The sequence below is a fragment of the Balaenoptera borealis genome (genome assembly GCF_965194805.1).
Source record: "Balaenoptera borealis genome assembly, chromosome: 5".
NCBI classification, from domain to species: domain Eukaryota; kingdom Metazoa; phylum Chordata; class Mammalia; order Artiodactyla; family Balaenopteridae; genus Balaenoptera; species Balaenoptera borealis.
Genome location: NC_138862.1, coordinates 14,911,615 through 14,935,584, shown reverse-complemented (window position 1 = coordinate 14,935,584; position 23,970 = coordinate 14,911,615). Strand labels below are relative to the sequence as shown.

Here is a 23,970-nt window from a genome sequence, read left to right as displayed (position 1 = left end):
AGTCTGGGCTCATTGAAATTATCCCTTTAATATACACCTTAGCTATCCAGGGTCAGTATCCTGTGCTTTCTCATCCTGAGTCCCCTCAGGGTGCACTGTTGGGGAGCTGCAGTGGCTGAGGGCTTGGCTGTGGGCAGCCCATTTGTCTCCATCCTGCGTTCCTTCAGGGCTCACTGCTGGGGATGGCTGTAGTGGTTTGATGGCTGCAACCTCCTTTGTTTACTGATATGGAGGCCAACATTTTTCATTCCCAGGTTCCAAGGCTCTCACTGTGTCACTCCACATGAGTCTGCCCTCTTGACACCATATCTCTTGCTCCAGATTTACCTCTTTGTTTTCTTCTTTCCTTTTCCTCCCAATATTTTTGTGTCTAGTGTTCTAGGGACAGGTGGGGAGTAATGTACCGCCTGTGCACTCAAACTCCGGGAAATAAATTGACAGTTCTAACCATGATCACATGTCATAACCTTAAGTGCTAAGTGGTGATTTCATTTGATTTAGGGAAATTTTCATCACCTATAGAAAACTGGAGGAATTGTTTGGAAGGTGCATCTTCGGGTTCTCCAGATAAACTGAAGCAATAGTATATATATATATATACACATACACACACACACACACACACACACACACACTCAGGCTGGAAATTCAGGCAGGACTTGGTACTGCAGTCTTAAAAGCATTCCAAGTCCTTCTTTGGGAAACCTTAGTTTTTGCTTTTAAGGTTTCCAATTGATTGGTTTAGATCCACCCACATTACACAGGTAATCTCTTTTACTTAAAGCAGACTAATTGTAGATGTTAACCACATCTCGAAAAAACTCGTGGACTTGAGGACACGAGGAGGGGGAGGGGTGGGCTGGGACGAGGTGAGAGAGTGGCATGGACATATATACACTACCAAATGTAGAATGGATGGTTGGTGGGAAGCAGCTGCATAGCACAGGGAGATCAGCTCGGTGCTTTGTGACCACCTAGAGGGGTGGGATAGGGAGGGTGGGAGGGAGACGCAAGAGGGAGGGGATATGGGGATATGTGTATATGTATAGCTGATTCACTTTGTCATACAGCAGAAGCTAAGGCACCATTGTAGAGCAATTATACTCCAATAAAGATGTTGGAAAAAAACAAAAGAAGAAAATACTCTCACAATGTAGTTTAAACCCTTGACAGTTGTTTTGTTTTGCATTTTCCTTTTTGTAAAGCAATTGCCTGACTTAAGCTTTGATTACCCAGGCATCCACTTCAAAGAGACATCCACTTCAAAGAAGGTATCTCAAATAAACACATTGCCAGCCATATGATTTGATAAAGAGAGTCAAGCCACCTTTGTTTTAGAGCTCTTGGTTGATTTCAATAACTGGCCATTTGGGCCATTTTTTTTTTTTTTTTCTCTTCCTTCACTTTAAATTCTCACTCTTATGTATTAATTCACCAATAAAGAGTAAGACCATGAAACCCTAGGTCCTCACCCTCAATCCCAATAAAAGCAGAACCTCAGACCATGCATTCCATCTCTCCCCTTGACGGTCCTGTAAGTAATAAACCTTCCCCCCCCCCCCCCAAAGTTTCCTGATGGTTATTGCTAACAGTGTCTAACAATTATAAAAACCACAAGTCTGGTCCCACCACATCAGTCCAACTGTGACAGTAATGGATAAAGTGATATTGTAACAAGACTATTGCTGTAGCATTGGTTTGGTTGCTATTCCAGCCATCTTTACATCCCTCGATCCTGTATGGTTTGCTAAATTAATCTCCCAGCTTACCAAGAGGTTCTTTGAGTTAGCTGTATTCTCAATAAATTTATTTTTTAAGTGGTTTCCATCTCTTCCAATCAAGAACTATGTTAGATATATCCAATTTCTCCTTACATTCTTTACTTCTGGAAGAAAAGTACACAATGAAGAGAGTGATAATGACTTGGTAATCTTTCTTTTAACTACTTCCTTGCTTAGTAAATAGTGCTTTCCTAAGATCTCTGAACAGAACCTTAGAGTAGACAGGTGGATAGAAGAAGTAGACTGGGGGAGAGAACGTGAGTTTGAGCCTCTTCATATGGTACAAATGACCGTTGGAATATGGGTTCTGATAATTTAATTGTGTATTTACTGTCTACCTAGGAAGCAATGCAGTGTTTTATATGGGCTGTTTAAATCTTTTTAGCAAATTATTTCAGTTCTCATTTTAGCATAAAAATATAGCATAAAAGAAATTCAACTTATAATAAGATCATATCAAGTTTAAGAACCATCTAGTATTACAGTCTTAATAGGAATCTAGTATTACAGCAACTAATGAAGAAAGAAAGACATTTCACTGTATGAGTCTGCAAGGAATATCAATGTAGCTGCATTAAACTTGAGTAAATCTAGACTTCAGTGAAGGAGCTCACTATTGAGCAGGGGAGAAAGATAAGCAAACATCACATTATAAAATAAAGGTTGTTGTGAAAAAAATAAAACATGTGAAAAGAATATAGTTGAGGACAGATTTTTTTTTTCAGGACCATGATGTAAGAATAGTTTTTATATGCTAGGCCTTACAGGATGAGGAGGTGCTTCTATGGAATGAAATAGAGGAAAAAGGTATTATACAGCAATGAAAGTATTAGAGTAATAATTATACTTATAGCTCAAGTCTATTGTTTACTCTGGCCATTCTTTGGGCTTTACAAACATTAGCTCATTTAATCCTCACAACATTACAGGGAAAACAATGAAATCATCTTCAACTTTCAGATAACAAAAATGAGACTTAATGAGGTAAAATAAATTGCCCAAGGTAATAGAGTTGTTCGACATTGACATTGTAACCCAAGCAGTCTGACTTCAATGGTTGTAAAAGAGAATGGCACCTTAAGATGTGAATGGAATAAAAGTTGATTTAAGAAGACTCTTAATGGAGACTATTGTGATGAAGAGATGAAAAGATGTCAAGTAAAGGAGAAGAATTGGTGATGAAGAAGATGAGATCTCTTTTAGGAAGATTTAAATGGCAGAATTAAAGATAAATCAATGAATGAGGAGAGGAGACAAATTGAGAATTATTTTCATGACTGATTTTTCAGTCTTGTAGTATTAGGTGGATGGAAACACCAGAACAAAGGGTCTGGAGGCAGGAAGGGTACATGTGTAAGAATAAACTATTAGTCAGACCATGTTGAGGTTCAGTTGTCTACATAGACACAGATTTGGAAACATTCTTCAAGCAGAAAAATATCAGAAGAAAGGCTAGATTAAGACAGATACAATATAGTGCAAATAAAAATACATAGTGCCAGTTAAATTTGAATTTCAGGCAATTGACATTTTTTTAGTACAAGTACGTTCCGTGTGATATTTTGCACATTCCTGTTTTAAAAATGTATTTTTTGTTTATCTGAAATTTAAATTTCACAGGTTGTCCTGTTTTTAATTTGGCATCCCTACAAACTGGAGATATAGATTTGAGAGTCATCGGCTTGCAGAGAAGAGATCACTGATTGCCTTGAGTAATGACATTACCTAAGAAAAAGAATTCTCAAAGGTGAGGGTAGACAATGGGGTCCTTGATAATATACAAAGTTTTGCCCCTTCTCTCATCGATCCTCTTTGCCTTATGACTTTTTAGTGTTCTCCCAGTCTGACCCCTAGTTCAGCCATATAAGATGCTTTGACCAAGAAAATGGGATAGAATTAATGGTGTGTCAGTTCTGGGTTTGGGTATCCAATATACTTGCCGGTATTTATTTTGCTCTCATACCCCTGACATTTGCATGAAAACACGTCTGGTCTAGCCTATTAGAGAATGAAAGATGTGTGGTGCAGAGCCAAGTACCCACTTACCCACACCAACCCCCAGTCATGTTAGTGAACCCAGCAAATCTATCTCACTTCCCCCAGCTCTCGGATAAGCATTAGACTTATTTTTGTATACAATTGAGGTTTGTAGTCATTACCCAGCAATGTGATGGTAGCATGAAGGTACATTCTTATAACCAACCATCTTTACTACATGTATACAAGCTTGTGCTGAGGTTGAAAATCTTTTACTTTTTAATTTATCATTGACTATTATTATCTCACAACTCACTATTGTGTGATTTGGAATAAGTAATTTAGCCTCTCAAACTATAATTCCCTCACTTATTACACTAGAATAGCAATAATCTCTAAAAATTCTGAAGTTTAGGTGTGACAATGACAGGCAAAGTAAGAACACAATAAATATGTTATTATTACTAGTAGTTATATTGACGTTGGCTTATGATTATGCCTTTGTACCAAGCAGAGTGCTTAGCATATTGTAAACGGTTAATAAATATCTGTGAAAAAGATGATGAAGCATGATGTTTAAAACAAAAATAAAAGTTTATTTTTCATTTTCATCAATAGAATCATATTATTATAATAAATGACTTATAATTTAATGAAGAATGTGACATAAAAATAATTAATAGATTAGTGCTAGCAGAGATTTATTCAGTACATACTTTATGAAATACTTTAAATGGATCAAACATTGCTCTAGACACTGAAGATTCAGCAGTAAGTAAAACATATTAAGTCTCTGCCCATATGGAGTTTACATTTCCTGGGGAAGACACATGATATATGTGAATAAATAAGCAAATATATAACATCCATTGGTGATAAGTGTTATGAGGAAAAAGCTACATAGGGGACTAGAGGCCAATAAGGTAGTCAGGAACGGGCATTTGTACATGATGCTGTTGGGTGCCTTGTGGAATACAAGAAGGCATCCCAACAGAGATAATAATTAGGTTGATATTTGAAGATGAGTAGGAGCTCATCATGAAAAGTGAAGACCATACCATCTGAGGTGAGGAAGGAGCTAGGACAAAGGCAATTATTTGAGAAAGATTATGGATTATTTAGGTAATTACACATATTCATTCAGTCAGTGTTTACTGAGCTTCATATCTGGTGGACCAAATTTATGATCCATGCTCTTCTGCAAATTGATTTTTAATTGAATTCTTTCCATATCAGCACATTGGGAGCTGAATTATTCTCTTCATAATAGCAGCATAATGTGTCATCCCAAGACAGATAAGAAACCATTTTAAACAAAGGGCTTTCAACAAAGGGACCAAAGGATGAAAGGAGGCTTTGAGGGCTTTCCTGGTGACACAGTGGTTAAGAATCTGCCTGCCAATGCAGGGGACATGGGTTCGAGCCCTGGTCCAGGAAGATACCACCTGCCGCGGAGCAACTAAGCCCTTGTGCCGCAACTACTGAGTCTGCGCTCTAGAGCCCGCGAGCCACAACTACTGAAGCCCGTGCGCCTAGAGCCCATGCTCCACAACAAGAGAAGCCACCACAATGAGATGAAAAGCCCGTGCACCGCAACGAAGAGTAACCCCTGCTCGCCACAACTAGAGAAAAGCCCGCGCGCAACAACGAAGACCCAATGCAGCCAAAATAAATAAATAAAATTAAATTAAAAAAAAAAAAGAAAGAAAGGAGGCTTTGAGTCCTGGAAACCAGACCTAGAGACTGGTCATACAGCCATACAGAGTGAAGTAAGTCAGAGAAAAACAAATATCATATAATATCGCTTATATGTGGAATCTAGAAAAATGGTACAGATGAATTTATTTGCAAAGCAGAAATAGAGACACAGATGTAGAGAACAAACTTATGGATACCAAGGGGGGAAGGGGGTGGGATGAACTGGGAGATTGGGATTGGCATATATACACTACTATGTATAAAATAGATAACTATTATCTATAGAGAACCTACTATATAGCACAGGGAACTCTACTCAATGCTCTTTGATGACCTAAATGGGAAGGAAATCTAAAACAGAGGGGATATATGTACATATAACTGATTCACTTTGCTGTACAGCAGAAACCAACACAACATTGTAAAGCAACTATACTCCAATAAAAATTAAATTTATAAAAAGAAAAAGAAAAAAAAGAATAGATGAGAATGTATAGCCATAGCCCAAGAGACAAACGATGACTATAGACTTTAAAAAATGAGTAAAATGAAATGCATACATTAAGTAGGTAGCACAAAATGGTTACCAATTGGATATGGATGAGAGAAAAGACATGTGAAGCCTCTCCAAATTCTGACCAGAGTGGCTGTATGGATCACTGTGCCATTATCAACAAATTGGACAATAGAATCCACATGGTTTCTACAACCCATAGCAAGGTGCTTGGCAAGAACATAACTAAATATATGCCAATATTAAGCCTCAGAATCTCCAAGTTCATAGCTATAGTTATAGGCAGATTCATAGATCTAGTCTAAGCCCCCTCATTTGGAGACCAGCAATTATATTTTTTAAATATATTTTTAAAAAATAAACTTTGATTCAGACTTGGAAAATGGACTAGGTATACTGAATTTTTATTCTATACACACATATGATAAAATATTTACTAAAGTGCCCTTTCATATTAATAGAGTATTTTTCATTGATTAAAGAGTTTTTATATTTATTTTTATCATTAGATTGCCTGTGACCAATTTAAGCTGTAATGAGTTGTGATTATGAATGTTATGTCTCTAAAACCCTTTTTAGTGGCGATAAGAAATTTTACTTTTTGTATCCACATTTCAAGAAATTATTCTCCTTCCACTCTATCCTTTAACATTAATCTTGGATCCTAAATTATGCAATCTTTATTTACTAGCATACCAGGGAGAAAACTAACACTATTATGCCTTCTTCAAAATTAGGACCTTATTTTTAATAAAGAGATTTCTCCCCTGCTTTTCTTCTAACGTATTACTGACATAATAGATATAAACAAAATTCTCTCAACAGAACTATTTAGTGACCACAATTTTAAAATGTTTCATGTTCCTGGCTTCCAATTCTTTTACAACCTAACCAAGGACATAAACGTCACTTTTGCAATATGCTTCTAAAAGATATGCCATTCAAGAGAATCACTAATTATGTTTGGGCACAAATCCAATTTAATAGCATCTAGACAGTTCAAAAAATCAGAAACACCTTCAAATAGGGCCAATATTTAAACATAATATACATGGTATACAAGGTCATACTTAGTAGGAGGTACTATCTGTCTGGAGAAAATTAAGTTGAGCAATCACATGCTATATATTCCAAGTAATAGTCTTCTAGAAGGCTCATGTGTTTTGTATGTTTATCAGAGTACATGCAAATCAATTCACATATTGTTAAATTTTAGACAATAGAAAATGAAAATCAAAGATATAAATCATATAGAACAAGAACTACAATTATCATCATTATTAATCTACAAGGATCATTCCATTGTCCTTTTTAGTTAAAGGACAAAATAATTATCTGAAGAATTTTCCTATTTTATCCCAGGGATTTAGAACATACTAAGCTTTATGCATGAAAATACAAAGTTTATATATCGCTAGCAAGGTTAAATGCATATAAAGGGATCTTCTGGAGATTCTTTGAGTTGATGCCTTCCAGCTAATAGCACTTGGGTGGGTGTTCACTCTGAGCTTCATGTCATCCTCATGATGTAAGCCATCTTCTATGTAAGTCACTGAGCCCTTGATCTATGAATTCTTCTTTTTCATTTTTTTTTTTTTTTTCTTTTGCTTCCCATGTTTGTTTTTTTTAATTTGAAATCTAAACTGCAGTGTCGGTTAAAAAGTAACACTTTTTCAGTGGGAAATTGTTCATACAGTAATGCTCTTCCTTTAGATTTACAAAAGGATAAAAAGAATTTCTCAAGAGATAAGCAATAGTGGTCCAAGTATGAATTTAAGTGGATTCAGACATGTCTGGTCATGTCGGACAAACTGGTGAAACAGGCTGCTCTGGCCTGTTGGCTAAGAAACCTTCTAGAGGAGAATTCAATCTGTGTTCACTGTTTTTGTTCCAAAAGGCTTGTTCCAAGTGGTGAATGACAAAATAAGCCAAAAAGAAAGTCCCTCTAGAGAAACTGAGGAATTTTCTGAGAGAGAATAAATCTTGAAAGAAGAAAGAGCCAACCAATTTTCTTGACCTTGACTGAGTAATGGAGCCAGAGTTGACAGCCGTGAGAAACTCTAATCAGCAAAACATCTTTTGTGTTACTCAGGTTTGACTTGTACCATCATCTATTCATGAGAAAATGTATAGAATATTAAGAACACTCTAATAGAATGCAAAAAGAGATGAGAAAAGATCCTCCACCCCTATTTTCCATAGAACACTGTACATCTATGTTCCAGTGCAACCTGGCAGGGCTAGGTGGATCAGCCTTGTAAGGGAAAATGGCCTTCAGTAGATGCCAACCATAGAAATGTAGTTCCTTCCCAGGAAATGAGTGATACTTCCCCATCACCTCCCCTTGTCCAGGAAAAAGTTTGGAAATAAAGCAAAGGCATGTCTGGCCAGTGGTACCAAGAAGATATTCAGTGGGAGAAAGGATGAATAAGAGTAGCATAGAAGAGATTTAGGACAGTGAAAATACTTTGTATGGTATTATAATGATGGATACATGCCATTGTATATTTGTCCAAACCCATAGAATGTACAACACCAAGAATGAACCCTAAGGTAAACTGTGGACTTTTGAGTGATTATGATATGTCGATGCAGGTTCTTCAGCTGTAATCAGTATACCACTCTGGGGAGATATTGGTAGTGTGTGGGAGCAGAGAGTATGTGGGAAATCATAATACCTACTTTTCAATTTTGCTGTGAGCCTAAAATTGCTCTAAAAAAAAAAAAAGTCTTAAAAAAAGAAGATATTTAGCTAACAGCAATGTCACACAGAAGAATGCACTTGAATGCAAACATGAAAACCACAGAATCCTCAGTAATTCTAGGAACATTTGAGGGACATTTGAGGGGGCTGATATCCTAAGTGAGTAAACAGGGACACATTAATTTCATTTAGTGTTAACTGACATGCTAGGTGTTCTCAAGCTTATATAATGTGGTGAACTAGAAACATTTGCATCATACTATAACATGTAACCACAGCTCTCACTGCTTCATAAGTAAATTTTGTAGATTAGTTGCAAAAGAAGGAGTTAAAATAATAAAAATAAAAGCATCAGAAAGAAACACTTATATTTTATTAAAGTATCAGTTTATTAGACAAAAGCAAAATACAAGTTTTCTCTGTGGTCTTGCTAGAAAGAGAACATCATGGTAATGGTGGCAAGAAGAGTAAACCAAAATGAGGATATCAAACTAGAATGGTGATATATATTGGCTATGCATGTAGATGGCAGCTTTAGAGGTAAAAAGTCACCAAATATTCATAGCGGCAGTGTAACCATTGATAAATGCTATTAATTGATCCTGGATAATATAGGGTGGATGCTTTGGGGATGAAAGCACAAAATAGGACCAAACAAATTTGGAGGTTTTCCCTCTGCATCCAATTTCCATTTTCTTTAGTAAAAACTAAGGAATACATAGCATGATGGATGGTGACATCAGCTGTAACTGTAGCTTCCATAACCAGAGCCATATCCATAGCCTCTGAAGCCACAGCCATGGCCCAGTCTTCAGAAGCTGCCATGTCCACAGCCATGGCCATAGCCCAGGCCACCAAAGCCTCTACAGCTGAAGCCCAAGCCTCCATATAGTTGCTGTAATGACTCGTGGTAACAGAGGTGGTGAGTTAGTTTGCTGTTCCATGCAAGATACAGAGTGTGAATATCAACATCTTTACAGGGAGGCTTATATACCCTGGTCAGAGAATGTGATAAAACAGGTGCCCATCCTTTGGTTTCATTCATGAATTATACTTGCCTAAGACAACTCCTTAATCTATGATGCCCTGACCATACTCGTTAAGAATGTGTTAACCAGCTTGGCTGCTTAGTTAGGTTGTTCCTGAGATAGGTGCATTAATTTTCTTAAAATGAATTGCTATTTCTTTAAAGTATAGGCATACCAAACCTTAAATTGAATTCTTTATCACCAGTCACTTAACATCAGTTATATTAAATGTTGTTGAATTTCTAATTATCTTCTCATCACGGGCATTTGAGGGTTGTCATAACTGATTCTAAAAAATATCAAGACTCTTAAATTGATGAATTTTGTCAAAAGGCACACATATTTTGCAGCATGAGACACAAAGGATGCACCTCACTTCAGAAGATAAAAGAACATTCTAAGTCCAGAAAGATTTGGTTCGCTTGTTGTGTATACCAGAAAACGACAACAAAAGCTCACTTGATTTCTAGAGTTTTAGAACTTTGACCATGTACTATGATAGATTTATTTTTGGTTTTACATACCAGCATACTTGTTTTGGTTTAAAAACATAGCAGAATTGGACTCAGAAATGGAGAGGCTATCACAGTGATCAAAAATCCATCTTGTGAAAAATCTTCATGCACAGTTATTTTTTTTTAACATCCTGAACCATTTCTCCAGAATAAGTTCTAGTCTCACTGCTGCTCCAAATGCAGATTATACTCACCTGCACGTATCATTTTCTCTCTTTCTCTACTCTTCATCATTTATCCATGTACTTTACATCTTTTTCGAATTCCACTTTGAATATCATCCAACTTCCTCCCTGCATGATTCATTATGCATCCAGGTAAAAGTGTGAATAAAAAAAAATGGTTTGGGCTCCAACCTACATACTCAAATCAACACTGCATTCCTTCCTTCTAGATCTCATAGGCAATATATTACATTTGCCTTTGTCTTCTCTTTACCTAGTCTGTGCCAATTTTTTGTTACTAGCCTTTCCGAAGATATCAACTAGACCTTTCTATAAGATATTGATACTTGTTTAAAACATATTTCAACTCCTAAAATCATCTGAATTTTAAAAGGACTTGTACAATCTGGAATACTTAAATTATCTAAATATGCAGCATAATTGTAAAAATGGACAGAGAATAAGGAGATACTCTTTGGAAACATCTGGCCTGATATTCACAGAGTTCCTGACCTCAGCCCAGAGAGGTAGTTACTAATACCCAAAGTTGATCCCATACCTGAATAAGCCCTAGGTAAATGTGCCCATATCTTGAAACTTGGGACTCACAAAACATGTCTTATATGACTATAACCATATTGCTAAGCTTTTTCTGAGATTTATAAGTAATATTTGGATGACATATATTTTGACAGGTTTGTTCACTAAGCTGACCCTAATATCTAAATAAAGCATAGCAACAGTTATTTTTTAAAGAATTATAAGACTTTAACTAACTTTAAAACAAGGAACATGCATATCATAACCTGAGCAATTCAGTGGCTATTCTAGAAATATTTTAAGGTTGACATGAGTTCCAACAGGCTTTCTGGTTACAGACTAGCATTTAACCCAGTATAAGGCTTTAAACTCCATACTACTCTAATCCTACTTTATTCCATTTTTATTCCTCATTTCAGAAAATCAACCAATTGAAAATAAGAATATTTTTATTTTTAATGAATAATTTAGAAATATGAGTAAATTACATAACATTAAGGATTTCATATTCTTCTTGAGTAACTCTGTCAGAGCATGCGATCATGATTAAGAGCTATTTTTTTAAATGTATAAGACTCTCTCTACTTTACATATGGAAAGAATATGGGATACAAATGAGAATCTTCAATAACAATAATGCTAAATGTGTTTTCAAAAAAGAAAACATGTGACAAAGGTATGCATATTTCATAAATGTCCATTAGTTACAAAAGCAAGAAAAAAGTTTGAAAAATATGGAACAAATCTGGGTTTTTTTCCTCCACATGCACAAGAGAAAAAGTCATGTTGGAAATTTCTTTGGGGAGTTATTATCTTTCTGTCCAATCAGTGGATCAAAAGCAGATTTGGATTGTCATTATATTTTTTAAAGTTTTAACTCATGACTTAAGTTTCTGTTCATGGAGTGAAAGATGTTCTCACATTTTCCCTGGAAGTAAAGAAGTCTTTTGTTATAAATTCAAAATATTTTCCCTCACCTAAGACATAGATCAATGCAATCTTAGCACAGAATTATGATAATATTGATTATACTAAGAATATCAACAACAATAATAATATTGTTTGATTGTATTGATTATTTACTCCTTGTCAGCCCCATGGATACTGTCCCTAGAGTTATTAACCAAATGAAAGGAAAATAGAAATTTTGTCCTCCTGGGTCAAAGTACATAGTCTGATCCTTCAATAGAGTAACTTGCCTTTATTTCTCCTGCTCAGCCCACTGTGAAGCTATATACAACTCTTAGGTAGCAATGACTAAAAGAAGAAGTCATGGGTTTTTTGTTTTGTTGTGTCTTGTTTTCACTTAGACGTGAGTTTTAACATTGCTCATTGTTTAGTTACATTCAACAGCAAATAGACTAGAAAATTATAAGTACAATCTCTGTCTCAGAACAGTAAAAATGTTAAAGAAGCACAGGTGTTAATCAAGGTAAAGGGACCAATCTTCAAAAATCAGTTGTCATAATTTAGCTCTTCTTGTAACCATGAACAGAACATTTTAAATGGTCTATTTGACAACCTTCAAAGAGAAAATACATAAAGAGAGAGTCAACATAGTATAGTTGTCCTGGGACTCAGGACAACAGGGTTCTGACCCTAGTCTTACCACTAATTTTCAAGGGAAAATCATTTATTCTGTGTTACCCTGCTTGCAAGATTATGAGGCAGCATTATAGAGTTCTAACATCCCTTTCGGTTTTTTAACTCTATGATTTAATTTTAGTCCTTTTTAAAAATTATATTTGCCCAGTTTATACCAAATATTATTTGTTTATATCTTTATCTGAAGATATCATTCAGTTTTAGGAAAACAAGTTAGGAAATCTTGTATTTTACCTATTCTATTCCTTATTTCTTATGTTGCAATAAAATGATTGTTTTTGAAGAGATAATGTTTGACTGAAATTCCTCTTTATATAAATTTTTTAAAAATTATTGAATGGTAATTTTGGTCAGTTGAAGATAAACAATGTTTTGCTCCTGGATGATATTTCCGTTCATTTATTGTTTTTACTGGATTACAAATACTTCAGTGTAGTAATGATGATGAAGATGAAGGACAGTGTTCCCATAAAAGGATAAATGAGATGAGTTGAATGTCCAAAGTTCACATTTTTATTATCCAATTTGTCAATGACTTTTAAGTAATTTAAGTCAGTCTTATCTTACATGCATAACAAACTAGATGAAAGCAGAAGATTATGAATAAAGGAAGATAACATATAATTCAAAGATTCACAGAAAAGTAGAGTTTACTTTCTCTAAAAATTTAGAAATATGGATTATAATATTTGTGAAATGCAAGTATGCTCTGACTACACTTTTAATAATACGGATGGCTAACAACTATAAATAGGTGTGTCTAACGTGACTTGTTTTTATAAAAAAAATTAAAGGAGATAATCCTCATATTTATAATTGACAAATAGCAAAAATACATATAGGTATGTACACATAACTGAGTTAAATGAACCCCAAAGAGCCATATTTTCTATTTCAAATTAGGTCATTTATTGGTAGTCAACATACATCATCTGTTAGTGCCCAAGCTAACAGATGCCAGAAGACATAAGGCAGACATGCTTATAAATAATAAATTCTCTGAAATTCTTAAGTTTCTCTTGCTAAATAGGTCTAGGGTAATCTCAATTCATTGACTGAATAATGTTGTGTCAAATCCACTCATGGTAGCAGATATTGGGTTACTAGGGCCGTAGTTTAGTAGAAGCTAGAGAATCCATAACCTCCATAGTGCAATGGGTGGTAACGGCAGCCATGTCTGAAGCTTCCATAACCAGAGCCATGTCCGTGGTCTCCAAAGCCACAGCCATAGCCCAACCTGCAGAAGCCACCACATCCACAGCCATAGCCATAGCCCAGGCCACCGAAGGCTCCATAGCCACAGCCCAGGTCTCCACAGTAGTTGCTGTCAGGGGTGGTGAGTTTGGTTTCCTTTCAAAGCAAGAACCTAAGTGTGGATATCAGCATGTGTAGAGGGATGCTTATATACCCTGGTCAGAACATGTGGTAAGACGTGTGGCCATTCTTTTGTATCATTCCAGATTATTCATTTACTTGAGGCAAATTGTTAATCTGTTTGCTGACACAAGGAGAGGCACACACTTATTAAAAATTTTGAGCTTGCTTAGCTGCCTGGTCAAAAGGTCCTTGAACTCATTACATTCTTTTTTAATGAGAAAAAAAAAAATCTGTCTTCAAAGTTACAAAATAAAAATTCCCTGAATAGAATTCTTCATTACTAAGCATATTACATCATTCATATTTGATGGAGTTTTCTCATTAAATATTTTCTCATTTCTCATTTTCATAGCATTCTTTGGATTGTTGTGTATTAATTCCACCTAGATTTAAATACACTGATCAAGATTAAAGTTGTTAAATCTATAAAATTCTCCAAATAAATATCAAATTTATTTCCCATTTGTATATATATATAAAATATATATACATATACATATATATAATATATATATATACACACAAGACAAACTCACTTTCATAACCAGTCTGAAAACCATTAAAAAATATTCCCTTTACACAATTACCGACTTTTCCAGAATGGACAATACCCAAAATATGATCTAAAAATGCAGATGATCTTGGCTCTATGCTACACAGTTACCATTTTTCTTCTCTTCTCTACACTTCTTCATAATCCATATATCATTCTCTTATTAAACATCTCTTTAAATCTCATTCTACGTTCATTCCCAATACATGCTTGCACCAGCTAGGTCTTTTGGTCTTATTCACTTTTTTTTTTTTTTTTTTAAACATCTTTATTGAAGTATAATTGCCTTACAATGGTGGGTTAGCTTCTGCTTTATAACAAAGTGAATCAGTTATACATATACAATATGTTCCCATATCTCTTCCCTCTTGCATCTCCCTCCCTCCCACCCTCCCCATCCCACCCCTATAGGTGGTCACAAAGCACCGAGCTGATCTCCCTGTGCTATGCGGCTGCTTCCCACTAGCTATCTATTTTACATTTGGTAGTGTATATATGTCCATGACACTCTCTCACCCTGTCACATCTCACCCCACCCCCTCCCCATATCTTCAAGTCCATTCTCTAGTAGGTCTGTGTCTTTATTCCCGTCTTGCCACTAGGTTCTTTATGGCCTTTTTTTTTTTTTTTTCACTTTTTCCAATCAATATTTTATCCCTCTACTCACATCTCTAATTTTATCATAATATTTTTGCTCTTAAATTTTTCTTTTCCAATTCTGTGTGTACCAGACCCTTACTTTTTCTCAGGTAATCAGCAAATATTTTTTCATAATTACTTATTCATTAAGGTTTTAAATTTAAGATATATATATATATATATATATATATATATATATATATATATATATATATATATATATGTTTGTATGCTCTTAAAATCATACAATATTTTTTAACAGGGCTTCTTAAAATCCTGTTGCCTTGAAAATCTCCAAAAATGAATGTGCAGTGATGAAATGACTGAGACAGGAATCAGGTATATGAAGTAGTGGGCCAGTCTTCTGCTGTTTCTCAGTTCACTCTGTGAAGAGAGTAAACCCATTCCAAGTTTAAGCCCCACTGGATGTGAGCATATCTTGGACACATATATATATGTAACACATTTTCTTTATCCATTTATCCATCACTTGCCTCTTAGGTTGATTCCATACCTGGGCTATTGTAAATAATGCTGCAGTGAACATGGGAGTGCAAATGTCTTTTTTTTTGTCCCACTTCACAGCTTGCAGGATCTCAGTTCCCCGACTAAAGGTTGAACCCGGGCCCCAGCAGTGAAAGCACAGAATCCTAACCACTAGCCCACCAGGGAACTCCCCACAAACATCTTTTAGAGTTAATGTTTTTATAATATTTTTGGTAATGCATTTCTCTAACTGGATTTGTTTACTGTTTTTCCAAACAAAAAATATTTGTTGAATTAACGAAAAAATAAATTCTGCATGACACACAACTTGTAATAATTCTCTAAGTTGAATTATGGACTCAAATGGCTTTCAGGTTTTAAAGGAATATTTAATTCAAAGGAATAATTAATCCTACTCTTAAATCCTGTTTTTCCTTTAGCAAACGTTATTCCATCTTTATTTTTTATTCTGAAAAAGAAAATAGTTGGCAAAAACTATCTTTTTTCCTCAATGAGTCATTTTGAAGTCAAATGATCACAAATAAATCTAACAAGTTTAAGAATCCCATGAATGATTAAGTAAATTTGCTAGATTGTCTGTGATGAGGGCTAATTTATGTTCTTATTTCCAATGAAAATAGCTATGCTCACATGAGATAAAATCCAATAGATTTTACAAATTTTTAAAGAAACTCAATAATGAAATATGCCATGATTTATTTGTGTATTTTCAAAGAAAATAATATTATGTAAATATATAATTAAGAACAAAAAATTGTGAAACAATGCTGTGAAATATATGAACCAAATTTTTTTTATTGATTTTGTTCTGGGTTAAAAAATAAAACAATTGTAATATCTTTTGGATACTAATTATCTTTGAAAACTGAGAAATGTTTATTTCTTTTGAGAGTTTTTTGTGTTTTTGTTGTTGTTGTTGTTAATTCAGTGGACTCAAAGACTTGCACAATTCTTTGTTAATCTTTTTGGGAGCTTTCTAAAAGAAGATAATCAGTTGATTGTGAAGCTCAGATCCTGTGTTGATGTGCTAAATGATGAAAATATATTCTTCCACTGGTCAAATTGTAGCTTTTATTAGGAAGCTAAGGGCACTTCTACCATGAATTCAAAATGTGTTTCTTAGACATAATTAATGAAATCATAAAATAGGATGTAATAAAATATGATAATGTATTTCACTAGGAGTATCATGCACACTAGATTGTTTCTCAGTCTAATGACATTGATGGCTATTTTTATTTTTAGACCTATAGGGAATGTCCATAGACTATGGAACTATTACCTCATTAAGTGTGCAAAATGGAGCCACACAACTCTATCTCACCTGCTCTGTACACTGAGACTCTACAACACCCGGACTGAATTGACTGAAAGGGTAGGTGATAACTGATGCCTGAGCAAATTTCTCTTTATGTAGGTTAAGTCTGTACCTTTCAAATGAAGACTTTGATCTTGTATAAATATAGATATACATGTATGAATATAATAGATATACATATAGATATAGGTGAAATCTAGATAAAGCTAACATTGAAATTGAGTTTTATTTTTTATATGTTCTGTAAGAAAAAATGTTATAAAAATGGTAATTCTATCTAAGAAGGCGAATCCTCTTTCACATCCCCCATAAATTCAGCTAAGTTCATGGAAACTGAGCAAAGCTTTCAAGATACTCCATTTGCTTGTATGAATGGGGATAATACACTGAAGAAGGCGGCTGCATTCTGGCACCTAGATTCAGAAGATCTTGGTCTTGGTCCTGATGTTATCACTAGAGCTAAAATAATTCTATAGAAGCCAATTACTTTTCTGAGATTTTTTTAAGCTGAGAATGAGGTACAAAGCATTGCTGACATTTAATGTTTGTTTATGATACTGCTATCTGACTGAATCAAATATATTTGACCAATTTTTACCAGTTTAAACAAAATATCCCCTCATAGATACAGAGAATAGATTAGTGGCTGCCAGAAGTGAGGGGGTTGGGAGTGGGCAAAATGAGTGAAGGAGGTCAAAAGCTGCAAATTTTTAGTTACAAACTAAATAAATCATGGTGATGTAATGTACAGCGTGGTCACTATAGTTAATAATACTATATCGCATATTTGAAAGTTGCTAAGAGAGTAATGTTAAAAGTTCTTATCACAGGAAAAAAATGAAACTGTGTGTGGTGATGGATGCTAACTAGACTTATTGTGGTGAATATTTTGCAATGTATACAAATATTGAATCATTACGTTGTATACCTGAAACTGATAGAATGTTATATGTCAAGTATACCTCAATAAAAATCTTAATTTTATATTATTACCTGAATATATCATTTGATTTTAGGAAAAAATTGGTATTTGCTTACATATTTTTCTTATTTCACCAATGAAATGTCCCCTCCTGTCCATTTTTATAATGGGAAATTCAGATTTAACTGAAATTCAGATTTATAAGAAAGCTCTTTGGATGTAGCTGTGCTTGTTATCAGTTTAAGCTAAAAAATAAATTAGTTCACGATTATGTCTTGTTGTTTCTTTCCCTTCTTAGGTTGAAAAAATGGCCAATATAATGATGGTAGCAAAGAAGAATACCATGTCAAGTTATGAAGATTCAGTAAGAATATAGGAAAGCTAACAGAAAAGTCTTAGTTAAAACGTTTTGAGTTAAATGACCTCATATGAAAAACGTTACCCTAATTCATTATTTACTTATAGATCAGCTGCTTGATGAAAATATCAAAGAAAATAATGTGTAGAAGACTATGATACACAGGATGGATTATACTAAATATAAAAAATTTGGAAAGGTGGTTTACTTTCATAATTAGCCTAGTGATGGTTTGATCTATTACCATTTATTTGCATTTACAATAAAAAGTCAAATAGATTTTGAATAAATGGAAGGATTCATTAGGCATTTGGATTTAATTGACAAATGTGAATTGTTAAATAAAACACATGTATTTGATAAATAGATATATAGATATGCTAAATCGGCATTGCTTTTTGTTGTTGACTTAAATCTGAATAATATCTAAACAAAAGCAAGAGATGTAAAAATATTAAATCACTAACAGTTTTGAAAAAAATTTTTCATTTTAGTCTAGAATTAGTCTTTTTATCAGTCTTTCTATCTGTATGGATATTTGTGAGGTATATGGAAAAAAAAAAAAAAGATTCTAAGCCAAGGAGATACCATCCTTTACTAACGACTGAGTAGAATGGAACTATGATCACTTCCATATAATTGAGTTTCATGAACAAGACAAAAAACATCTTTTGTTTTCAAATTTAATGTTTTACTGAAAGGTAAACAGATAATCCAGTTAGTTTTAAAAGAAAAATTAGAGGATTCTAGGATTATGATGGAGGTATAGGAGTGTATTGAAAACTTGTCCAAACTTCTGAGAAGCTAGATACTTCTGTGCAGATAACTCCAGTATGATCTTTGTGGTCCAATTTTTGAGATCAGATTTGGAAAGTCCCCTGTAATTTCAGATATTGGGCTCCTAGGGTAAGATTCCAGTGGAAGCTAGAAAATCCATATCTATCTTCCACAGAACGATGGGTAGTGATGGCAGCCATATCCAAAGCTTCCATAACCAGAGTCACATCCATAGCCTCTGAAGCCACAGCCATAGCCCAGTCTGCGGAAGCTGCCACATCCACAACCGTAGCCATAGCCCAGACCACCAAAGCCTCCATAGCCATAGCCCAAGCCTCCGTAATAGTTGCTGTAATGGCTCTTGGTGTCAGCGGTGGTGAGTTTGGTTTGCTATTCAAAGCAAGAACCTGAGTGTGGATGTCAGCATGTGTAGAAGGATGCTTATATACCCTGGTCAGAGCATGTGATAAATCACGTGTAAACCCTCCTTTTATGTCATGTTTACACTATACATACTTGGAACAACTCATTAATTCTTTGTCCCCTGACACAGGGAGAAGGTCTCACACTCATTAAAATATTTGGGATCACTTTGGTACCTAGTTAGGGTGTCTCTTAAAAGTTATTGCATCTGGGGCTTCCCCGGTGGCGCAGTGGTTGAGAATCTGCCTGCTAATGCAGGGGACATGGGTTCGAGCCCTGGTCTGGGAAGATCCCACATACCGCAGAGCAGCTGGGCCCGTGAGCCACAATTACTGAGCCTGCGCGTCTGGAGCCTGTGCTCCGCAACAAGAGAGGCCGCGATAGTGAGAGGCCCGTGCACCGCGATGAAGAGTGGCCCCCGCTTGCCGCAACTAGAGAAAACCCTCGCACGGAAACGAAGACCCAAAGCAGCCAAAAATAAATAAATTAATTAATTAATTTTAAAAAAGTTATTGCATCATTTTATTAAATCATCACTTGGCACACTTTAAATATACACAATTATATTTGTCAATTATACTTCAAGAAAGCAGGTGAAAAAAGTTATTGCATCACTTTATGAGAAGGAATGCTGTATCTTCAAAGTCTAGACATATCAGACCCCAAATACTATTCTTCATAGCCAGGCATACCAATCAGGTTTGATTGTGTTGTGGTTTTCAGTTAAATATTTCATCATCTCTGGTTTTCTTTAGATGCTTCACTTAAGAAAATTAAACCAAAGAAATTGGTCAAAGTTCTGTAATCGATAATATCCTTTTAAAGCATATTTTCCTCTGTCCCCAAACTGAATTATTTATTTCTTTCAGAAATAAGAAAACAGAAACATTTGAGAGCTGGAAAGAACCAGCTTGACTGTTGTGAACACTAGTAAGGAACTTTAGAAAAATAAATCTACTTTTTATTCAGTTTTAGAACATTGACCATCATAACTGACATACTTTTTACTTCTCATGCTACTTTAAAAAATAAAAAACATTTTTGCTTTTTACATTGCTGAGCCAATAATGACATATAATTATTAATTAAAATCCATGGTTTACTCTTCATTCTTTGTGTTGTACCCTTCTATGGGCTTTGACAACCATGGGATAAAATTGTTCAGAAACTGATGGCAAATCACAGTAGTCAAAAATTTATTTCATAAATAGCTTTAAAAGCATATTAAAAGTTATCTTCTCAAATCCTGAACCTATTCTCTGGCATGTCATCTATCCAAGTTGCCTCCAAAGTATACATCTTCCTCCCTGTCTTTACATTCGCCATTTCCTCCTGTTTATTCATCCATATATCTATCTTATACAATATCCTTTTTTTTAATTAATAAACTTTATTTGAAGAATAGTTTTAAGTTTTCAGATTAATTGAGCAGGAAATACAGAATTCCTATATGCCACCCCCCATACACACACATACATACCAATATTAATACATTAATAATTAAAATCTGTAGTTTAGTGTTCACTCTGTGTTGTACTGTTCTGTGGGTTTTGACAAATGCATAATGTCATTAACCTCTATTACAGTACCATACAGAATAGTTTCACTGCCCTAAAAATCCCCTTTGCCCCCTCTATTCTTCCCTCCCTCCTTCCAAACACCTGCAAACACTAATCTTCAGACTGTCTCCATAGTTTTTTCTTTTCCAGAATGTCATAGTGGAATCATACAGTATTTTGCCTTTTCACATTGACTTCTTTCACTTAGCAATAAGCCTTTATGATTCCTCCTTATCCTTCTGTGGCTTGATAGCTCATTTCTTTTTATCCCTGAATAATATTCCATTGTCTGGATGTACCACAGTTTATTTATCCATTCACCTTTTGAAGGACGTCTTGATTGCTTCCAAGTTTTGGCAAATAGGAATAAAACTTCTATAAACGTCTCTGTTCAGGTTTTTGTGTGGACATAAATTTTCAAGCCATTTGGGTAAATACCAGGGAAAATGATTACTGAATCTTTTCCATAAGACCATATTTAGCTTTGTGAAAAACTGCCAGACTGTCTTCCAAAGTTGCTATACCATTTTTTATTCCCATCAGCAATGAATGATAGTTTCTGTTGCTCCACAATCAAGCCAGCATTAATTGTTTTTAGTGCTTTAAATTTTAGCCATTCTAACATATATGTTACAATCTCTTTTTACGTACCATGTAGCCTCTGTCCTCCAATTAGCCATTACGCTATGGTGGCTAGGTAAAATTGTGATGTACATAAAATTTCTCTTTGGCATCCATCAATTTTCACTCAGTCTATAGTTATTAATTAATCTCTTCCTTTTCCTTCTTCTTGTATCTTTACTTTTATGAAAACAGTTTTCCCTTTTATTCCCTTTGCTTTTTCTGTGCTTTATTTATTTATTTATTTATTTATTTTGCTTCCCTTATTCTCCGGAAATACCATACTAGTCTCACTAAGATATTAAATGTTTGTTAAGGTTTCTGATGTTAAAAAGATAATACAAATCCAAGGCCTCTATCAAATTCAGTAAGATACCATTAACATTGGAAATGTCTTCAGTATCTCCAAATTGTAGATGTTATGTTAGAAGATAAGGGGTGGAAAAAGACAATTGAGAGCAAAAGTCCCTCAGCTGACTCTAAGAAGTTAGTCACATATAGCTGAAGCTGATCCCAAACCTGGTTAAATTTATCTAGTTTTGCATTTAACATTCGGCTCTAGTCCTTAAGTTCGTGTGAACTTTATATAACCTCAAATGTATTGTTCAGGTTCTTTTAGTCTTTTAAGTAATTTTCAAGTGATGCATTCTCCCAACTGGATTTATTTGCCTCTCTTAATAGCTACCATGTAATAAGAACACAACAAATATGTGTTGAAAGGATGAATGAATTTTAAGGTCTTTAAAATTAAGCATCACACTTCTGACAGGCATGGGTAACTCTGTGATGGCATCTAAACAATAAAGATTTAAAGGAGGAATAAGATCAAATGGCTTTCTGAATTTAGAGGAACATATAACCATCATTTCATTTGCACTGGGTGTTTTTTAAGCATAATAATGAATTATATATTATATATAAATTTCAGTGTAAAATTTGATGAATTCTTATAAATAGGCATACACTACCCATACTAAGCATGCCCTAACACCTAAAGTGTCTCTACTGCTCTTTTTTTTTTTTTTTTTGTCCTCACTCTCTAGAGATAACCATCCTGCTAGACTTTGACAGCAGTTTTTGTAGATCTTGTCAATAGTTTTCCAAAATGATTTTCAGGTTTACAGTCCCACCAGCAATGTAAGAGAGTTCCACTTGCTCTAAATCTTTGACAACACTTGCTATTTTCAGACTATTTAATTTTGATCATTCTTGTGGGAAAGTAGTAGTAGCTGAGTATTGTTTTAATTTGACTTTTACTTGATGAGTAATAATACTAGGGACCATTATATACATTTATTGATCAGCTAGATAACCTTTTGGAAGTGGCTGTTCAACTATTTTGTTCATTTTTAATTGAGTTTGTAATATTTTAGTATTGATTTGTAGAGTACTTGGGTACAAGTATTTTGTCAAATCTCTTTTAAAAGTATTTTCTCTCTGTATGTGGCTCATTTTTGCACTTTAAAGTGATGTCTATGTATGAACAGAATTTCTTAATAGAATGAGTCCAGTTTATTAATTTTTTAATTTTATGTTTAATGCTTTTTTGTCTTACTTAAGAAACTCTTGGCTACCTCACCTCTTATTTTTTAATTCCTTTGTCTTCTCTCTTCAGAACTTGTTCCTTTTTTTATTGTTCATCCTAGATTAAAAGACAGTTGTTAATTTCAGTATTTCATTCTCATTAAGTCAACAGGAAGCCATAAAATCAGAAATAAATCAACCAGGTTTAATGATGTCACACACTGACCATTTAATTCTGCCATATCTTCCCTCAGTTGTGGTGCTGATGATCCTGTGACGCATTTTCTCTGGACCAGTAACAGTTTTTCCCTAAAAGAACATTTTGGAGCTCTTCTGTTAATTCCAACGCATATCAATATAATTTACCAATAAGAGGTATAATAATAAAGCTTCATTATACTAAGAATGCTAAGTAGCTTCTCCAAATGGTTATACTGATTATAGTTTTTCTTTAGCTACATAAAGTCTTCCTTTAGACTATGATTCTATTGTCCAGTTATGGGGTAAAATATTTTCATATGAAATTATGTTTTATTTAGTCTAACTGAAGATTATCATCCTCCAATGGTGACACTGAAATATATCTACCTTGACCTATTTACTATGAAGCTACGATTCCTCACCTGAGTTGACTAGAAGGGTATGATCTGGCTGAGTAAATCCATCCATATGTTCAGTAAACAAGTCTAAGCTTTTCAAGTGCATTAAAATAACTTTTTAAAAGTAGAGTTGGATTTAGCACTATTTACTAGAACCTATTTTTACAAAGAAGCTCAATTAGAAATTGATAGTTCGGAAGAGGAGCGTCAAGATGGCGGAGGAGTAAGACGAGGAGATCACCTTCCTCCCCACAAATACATCAGAAA

General features: G+C 34.5%; 1 pseudogene across 1 annotated transcript in view; it reads right to left on the bottom strand.

The window, feature by feature from the left end:
• Positions 1-1,641: 1,641 nt before the first annotated feature.
• Positions 1,642-23,970, bottom strand: part of LOC309629011 — a 31,630-nt pseudogene continuing 9,301 nt past the window's right edge. The window contains exons 2-3 of the transcript in view: positions 19,100-19,367; positions 1,642-13,876 (exon numbers count right to left, since the gene is read on the bottom strand). The product of the transcript in view is annotated as an uncharacterized misc_RNA (transcript). The remainder of the gene's footprint in view (positions 13,877-19,099; positions 19,368-23,970) is intronic.